This window comes from Octopus bimaculoides, chromosome 14 (assembly GCF_001194135.2).
Source record: "Octopus bimaculoides isolate UCB-OBI-ISO-001 chromosome 14, ASM119413v2, whole genome shotgun sequence".
Lineage (NCBI taxonomy): Eukaryota > Metazoa > Mollusca > Cephalopoda > Octopoda > Octopodidae > Octopus > Octopus bimaculoides.
Window position 1 is genome coordinate 42,674,392 of NC_068994.1, and position 8,070 is coordinate 42,682,461.

At 35.2% G+C, this 8,070-nt stretch overlaps 1 protein-coding gene across 4 annotated transcripts in view; it reads right to left on the bottom strand.

Moving 5' to 3' along the window:
• The window catches only part of LOC106879393 (protocadherin gamma-A4), a 332,347-nt gene that overhangs the window by 144,106 nt on the left and 180,171 nt on the right, over positions 1-8,070 (bottom strand). The window lies entirely within an intron of this gene.

Sequence of the window (8,070 nt, forward strand, 5' to 3'; positions counted from 1 at the left end):
ATTTTTACATTTATTTACTTATCTATTTATTTATTTTTGTTCTCTGTTTCAATTTAAAATTGACACTGTTGTAAAATTAATGTAAATGCTTTGAAATATTTTTTCTTTTCATAAAAAAAAAAAAGAAACATTTATTTGTAAATAGTTTGAAACAGAATGCTCCAATAATTGACTTCAACTATTTGTCAGCATTTTTCAATCTACATTTTAAAACCAATCAATCAGTTAATCAATCAATCTATCAATCAATCAATCAATATAGAATTATTTCCTACAGGCATAATAAATTGAACACTTTGCTTAAAATGTTTCTGCTTAGATATATATCCATCAAAAGGTGACTATTCTCTAATGATTTCAGGAGAAAATCTGAGCACACAATGAAATATGTTACTCAGTAGTACACATGAACGATTATAGAAAACGGTTGCACTACTATATAATTTACTGCTTTGAGATGTAGATTGTGCTGCTCTATGGTACCTGTTAATCTGGTGCATGTAAACAATTACTATAAAAGGAAAAAAAAAGAGCGAAAACTCCCTTTGGTGAAGAATGGCCACAGGATTGTATCAAGAAAGTTCCCCCTCCGAGGCACAAGTCCAGGCAAGGTTGTTTGTGGATGACCAGCAGTTGCCCATGCATACCAGCCTCCCCTCACCTTGCCACCAATATTAACCAAGGGAAAGGCAAAGGCTGATGCAGCTTGGCACCAGTGATGCTGCAACTCATTCCTACAGTTGAGTGAAATGGAGCAAAGTGAAATAAAGTGTCTTGCTTATGAACACAACTCACAGCCCAGATTGAGAATTGAACCCATTACCTCATGACTGTCTGCTCGATCCTCTAACCACTGAGCCATTGCACCTTCACACATAATTACTATAGAGCACAAGAAATGCTGTACTAGCAATAAAATAAAGATTTCTTAGGATTCAGATTAGTAGAAGAAAAAAGAATTGTATGACACTGTGTAGCATTCAGAGTGATGGCATCGTAAACAAAATGAAGTAACACAGTCTGGGAATTGAGACTATGAAATGGGTCAAGTTCTTTAAAACTGCTCAGGTTCTTCAAAATCGGTCATTAGATTAAATAATCAAGCTTGCTTCCCAATCACAGGGTTCTGGGTTCAGTCCCACTGCATGACACCTTGGGCAAGTGTCTTCTACTATAGCCCCGGGCTGACCAAAGCCTTATGAGTGGATTTGGCAGACGGAAACTGAAAGAAGCCCATCGTGTGTATGTATGTGTATGTGTGTCACTTGACAACCAATGTTGGTGTGTTTACGTCCACATAATGCAGCAGTTCAGTATAACATAGAAGTAAGGCTTAGGCTTACAAAGAAAAAATCCTGGGGTTGATTTTTTTGACTCCAACCCTTTAAGGCGGTGCTCCAGCATGGCTGCAGTCAAATGACTGAAACAAGTAAAAGAATAAAAGAGGAAAAAAAGTAATTAATTATACTGACTGAAACTTGAGACAGTAATATCCAAGAGTTGACGATGAGAATGATAATGAATGCATCCAGGATTGCATTATTGTGAGTCCTTCCTTTAAAATTATGAGATTGTCTTTGCTACCTTTGAAACCAGGGAAATGGCCCTTATGAGTCGGTATTAATCGATAAGGTAACTTTATCTTACCTTAAATACAGAAATATAAAGTATTCTGAACTCAAGGAAAAAAACAACTAAATATCTTACTTGCTTGTTAGTCTCAGATTAGCTCTGAACAAGTCATATAATTGTACATAAGCAGTGAGATAAATTGTGTGCATTTTCCTTTCTAGTTATGAACATTCTATATCTTATTTTTCCTTTTGCTCTTGGGACAATGTATCCAAGAGAAGGCATGTGGCTTAGTGGTTAGGGTTTTACATTCACAATCATAAGATTGTGGTTTCTATTCCTAGACAAGGTAGTGTAATGTGCTTTTGAGAAAAACATGTCATTGTGCATTGCTTCTATTTACTCAGCTGTAAATGAGTTATCCTGCAACAGACTGGCATTTCATTCAGAAGGAACGTTGTGATCCTGATGACTTATATGAAAAGCTGTCAACAGGCACTATGTGTTCTAAAACTTGAGACAGTAATATCCAGGAGCTGACAATGAGGATGATAATGAATGCATCGAGGATTGCATTATTGTGTGTCCTTCCTTTAAAATTATGAGATTGCCTTTGCTAAAACTAGCAGCCAATCTCCCTCAAAGTGAGCAAATATGCAGAGGTACCCTTATCTGCTTGACAAATATTTTAGCATAAGAATGATGTGTATTTTAACATATCTGTTTAGTGTCAAGTGATATAAAACAGAAGCTTTGGTGTGTTGAGAATACATACTCTGAGCATGAGTTTAAGGTTGGCACCTTCTATGAAATTTCGATAACATTATTAGTTTACCCTGTCTCAAGACTAGAATTTATTTCTTTGAAAAATGGACCCAAGAGAAGGAGCGTAATCTCAGAAATGGCCAATAAGTTCAGAAAGCCGACTTAATAGCCATTCAAACATGTAGCCTTGGCCATAATATAAATCAGTCTTTGGTTGGAAAATGTCAAGAAAATGATCAAAATATATTTAATGATACTACTAACAGTTGCTAGAAATTTGCAGTCATATAGTCGTCATAGCATTGGCCAAAGAATTGTATCATAGCCAAATGGTTGCTCAGTTTTATCAAATATAACTTTACTAACAATAAAACTAAATTGTCACATCTTGATCATGTTCAGCAATGAAGAGAATGTGTATGAAAACCGTGTTGTGTCTTCCTGATGACCTAATCCCCTCCTCATGATTTAGTGTTAGTGCTATAAGGTTTCCATTAGATTAAAACCTAATGTATTGAATGCAGAAAGGATAAAACTTCTAGATGTTAATCTGCTACACAAATACAATTACTATATAACGCAAGGAATGCTGTACTAGCAATAAAAATAAAGATTTCATAGCACTCAAATTGTTAAGAGAAAGAAAAGAAATATTGCATGGTATTGTGTGTTATTGTGTTTGCATTGTAAACAAAATGAATTTCAACTGGGAATTGAAACCATGAAGTGGAGCAGATTCATTAAAACTAAATTGTGTGTATATATATATGTCTGACATGTATGAACACGGAAAAGTGGACATTAAAACAATAATGAAGATGAAAATGATGATATATACATATACATATCTATGCATACATCCATATATATATATATAATATACATACATACATACATATACATATATATATATATATATATATATATATATACACACACATGAGAAGAAGAGAAAAATCATCCACACTTTCACCATAACATATTTTTAATATTGTCACACTGCCTTCTGTGCATGCAAGCTTATAGTTGGTACTATTACAGTCACGTGATCGAGGTTTGAGCACAATCACATCATTTTTCTTTCTGGCTTTCCAGTGTAATCATGGCTGCTCCACTGTCTCTGTGTTGTGCACTGTCCCCACATTGTGCCAAAAGCCTCCATTGATGGCAACAATTGTTCCAGTTGATACAATCAAGCAAGCAGCTTGCTCATGAAATTAAAGTGCAAGTGGCTGAGCACTCCACAGATGCCCTGAACAAAGTTCTTAGGGAGATTTAACATGACAGAGAGTATGATATGGCTGGCCATTTGAATTATAGGTATAACTCACTTTTGTCAGCTAAGTAGACTGAAGTAATGAGAAATTAAGTGTATTGCTCAAGGACACAATGTGCCACTGAGAATTGAACTCACGACCTTAGAAATGTGAGAATATCCTACCCACTGAACCATATGTCTTTACAAGCAGCCCAGTCCAGTTATACCACTGCCTTTGAACCCCTGGGTGGTTGCTAGGCACATGACTGAGTCAGCCTCTGCCCATTAAAGTACCAGTCAAGTACGAAGGTCATTATGAGTCAAGCAATTCTTTCCTCAAGGAAAAAAAAGATTTTCCCACCAGTTTCCAAAATTCTTATTATATACCACTTCATTAATCCGTTGTCCCTTTGCCCCTACTTTTTAACTCTTCATTTGAAATGTCTCCACTTTCCCATAGAGATGATTGTATATACTTTCATGTGATGCCCGTAAAGTTTTAATGGACGCCTTGAACTGTTCCAGCTCCAGGGGCATTAATGCAATCCAAGTGAAAAAAAGGTTTTCTAATCAATGAACAATAGTGATTATTTGTACTGGGAGAGTAGAGGCAAGTCCCTTAACCAAGGATGCTATACTTAGTGTAAATATACTAAATGTTATTTATTTGTGGTTGAAATAAAAGCAAAAACAGACTGAAATATGTCAATAGCATTATTAAAGGATTAAGTAATAAACCCATTGAGTATTCTTTGGTAAATTTCAGGTTTGTGTAAACATTATTCCAATATTTTGATAAAATACTTTGACTTCTTTGAGCAGTAGAATTTTCAATTACATTTAAAATCATTTTAATACACAATGCACAAATGGAATTATTTATATTCAACAGCAAGCAATTTTCTAAAAGACATTCAGAAATATATTTGTAATTACTTCATATTCTAAATATTCCTAAGTTCTTTGCTATATTTCAAGTACCAGCTTAGTTTATCAGCACACAAAGGGAATGGTTTTAGAAGAATATTAACTAGTAAATTGATGAATATATGTCGATCCCCAGAGTATTATGGGTGTGAGGTAAGTGAAGTAAAAGAAGCTTCATTTAGGAATCTAAACCATAACGTTGTGTCAGCTCCCTGAAGACCCATCACTTCTTTTTCAGACACCATCATTATTCTATATACATTTTTTTTCATACTAGCATGGAGAGTTCTACTCCTTCACAGTTTTCTTTTCATTTGTCATAGTCACTTGTCAACTTTGCAAAGTTCAAAACCATAGGATCAGCTTTCACCCCATCTTGTTTAGCTTCCTTCCATTTGAATTATTAGACCATTTTTACCCACCTGTCATCCCCTACATTGGTTTCACACTTTGGCACAAAGCCAGTGATCAGCTGGTATACATACATACATACATATACATATAGTCTGCAGATGCCAAACCAGCAGGGGGACACTGCTGACCTCCCCTGTTCGAAGGTTATAAAGGACACAGGTTTCGTGTGTCACATAGCTAGCTAGAGGCGATGGCTTCTTGGAGCTAATTCACGGCAGCTTTCGTCCTAATTTTGGGACTGCCATGTTGGCTTGGCGATAACTATTAATTTCCAGTACCGCTGTCGTAGTCTCCTTTAGAGAGACTTAGAAATATTAATAACTCTATTATATATATATATATATATATATATATATATATATACACATGAGAGGAAGAGAAAAATCATTCACACTTTCACCATAACATATTTTTAATATTGTCACACTGCCTATTGATCCTTTTTAAAAGGATGAAAGGCAAATCAACCCCAGCAGAATTTGAACACAAAACTAAAGACAAATAAAATGTCACTAAGCATTTTGCCTGGCATGCCAACAATTCTGCCACTTCTCTGCCTCTGTCAACCCTCATATTAATTCTATATCTGTACCAGTACCGTCTTCTTTCCTTACACTACAAATAGATCTCTAATGCCTATTTTCTTTGTTTATATCCATGTTTGCATGCTTCAATCATTCATATATGCTGACATTATACATGCAACAGAGCAGGCTCAATTCATTTCTCCCTAGCCTTCACATATCCTCTTATGCTTTCAGTGACCTTGTCTTACTACAATAGCCTCTCACACACATACCATACAATCTGCCCTTTAATCATTAATTCAAACTGAACTGGCACCATAATTGAAACAGAAAAATATTTTTGCCTTGAGAATGGTCAACATTATCCGTTGGAACAAGTTCATTTCATTTACATTACTTATTCTTTTGTAAAGGAACAGATGTATTAACCCCCAATTTTCTGACATCATATTTATTCCTAAATTCTTCTTATGTAAGTAGACAGCTGTTCAAACTTACAGTTGATTTTTTTTTTCTTTTAAATAGACATATTTTCTTCAAATATGCTTTTCACAAAGACACAGATCATTTTATTTGATTCTATTTTATTCTATAGCTGTGTATTGTTGCATGCAAGAAATCATTCCTCCTCCCACCAAATACTCTTGACATGTTTTACTTGATAACCAGAAGTTTATGAAGCAGAAACTATATGCTAACATGCTGAAATTCATTGGTAACAACAACTTTATTCTGTAAGCTTTGAAGACAAAAAAAAATCTCTATAATTTTAAAAGTCAATTCTGGCTCTAACAGAACTCATGTTTAGAAGGAATTTTGATGTAAGTAAAAAAATAAGAAAATAGAAGTTTGTTTTATGAATAAAACAGGTTATGAAAATGATGAGAGCTTTTGAGTTGAAAGGAAGCTCAAGAAAGCTGGATTTGTGACTTAGTATTGGAACCTGCTGGTAGCTTTATGACTTGTATTGCAAATAGTCTTTCTTGTGGACCCAGTAACTGCTTCACTGCATTTATAACAGGCTGGGTGATAAGGGAGTGTTTGTGTAATTTTAGTTACAAAAATAACACAAAATATTTTTGTTTGACAATAGTTGTTTATAAGCAATTTTTCTTGCTAATGTGTATATATTTTGTTGATACATGCACGGGTATACAGAGAGAGAGAGAGAGGGGGGGGGCACACACACACACACACAAACACTCAAGGACTAGTTGAGAAATGTTGAACATAGAAACTGACGTAATCTTAACTGTAGCAGACGATGAAAGTCTTTTGATCAGAAAACATCATAAACATATGAAACAGAATAAACAAATTTGGGAAGATGTATAAGAAACGATTAGTCACACTGTGTCTCCGGTTGTGCAGTATTAACAAGAACGTACATCTTTGGGCATGACAGAGCTAGGGCTTACATACACTTGAACTTAAGCTAGTATTTTGTAAAAATAACAGTAAGGAGATAGTAAGACAAAATGGATAATGGATACCTGAGTGGATGTGGTATGAGATCATCCAGCTCTGAGGAACAGTAGCTTTTACAGGTGCAGGAATAGTTGTGTGGTTCAGAAGTTTGCAATTTCAGGTTCAGTTCCATTGCAAAGCACTGGTACAAGTGGTGCTATCTACTATAGTCCCAACCAGACAAATACCTTATAAGGTATTCACATATCCCAACACATATATTCACACAGAGTTGAAATGCTGTTTGATTTATTTTTTTCAGCGTACAATTTTCATCATCCCACTACCAAGTATGACATCACCCCTTCCTTCCTTTCTCATTCATAAACACAAGAGTATTATTATAGTAGATTGTCTCAGTAACAATGAGAGCTATGAAAAAAATACAAAGCCCAGCATCTGTGTAATTTTTTGCGCAATTCCACCCATCTGTTTGACTGTGAATCCCAAGACAAGAAAGAATCGCCCATGTCAAATTTATATGTATAGATTCATAAACATATATTTATATACTTGTGTGTGTGTGTGTGTGTGTGTGTGTGTGCGTGTGTGTGTGTGTGTGTGTGTGTGTGTGTGCTGGTGCTGCATAAATGCATCCATACTGGTGGCATAAAAAAAGTCAACCAGTTCACTCTGTAAAGTGATTAGTCTTAGGAAGGGCATCCAGCCATAGAAGTCATGCCACAACAGACAGTTGGAGTCTGGTCAGCTCCAGATCAAACCCTCAAACCCATGCCAGCGTGAAAAGACGGATGTTAAACGATGATGATGATGATGATACCTTTTAAAAACGACATATCTCTGCCAAAAAGACTTTGTGTGTATATACAGCAATACCAAATGAACAAGAAATCAGTTAAATATAGTATATGATCTCTGTTTACCGTTAACATTAATTGATGCAAATATTGAACTTTTAGTGGGAATGAAAAGCAATCAAATTCAGGTGATTTTTTTTTTTCCTCCTTTGATTGATTAAATATTGGTCTTTTAGTTTGGCAAAATGCCACAAAATTGAAAATAAAAGCGAAGATCTGCGACATTCATTCCACTTTCAAGGTCATAAGTATTAGCTTGGAATAAAAATCCAGGTGAAGCATCAGATGATGATGATGATGATGATGATGAGGAGGAGGAGGA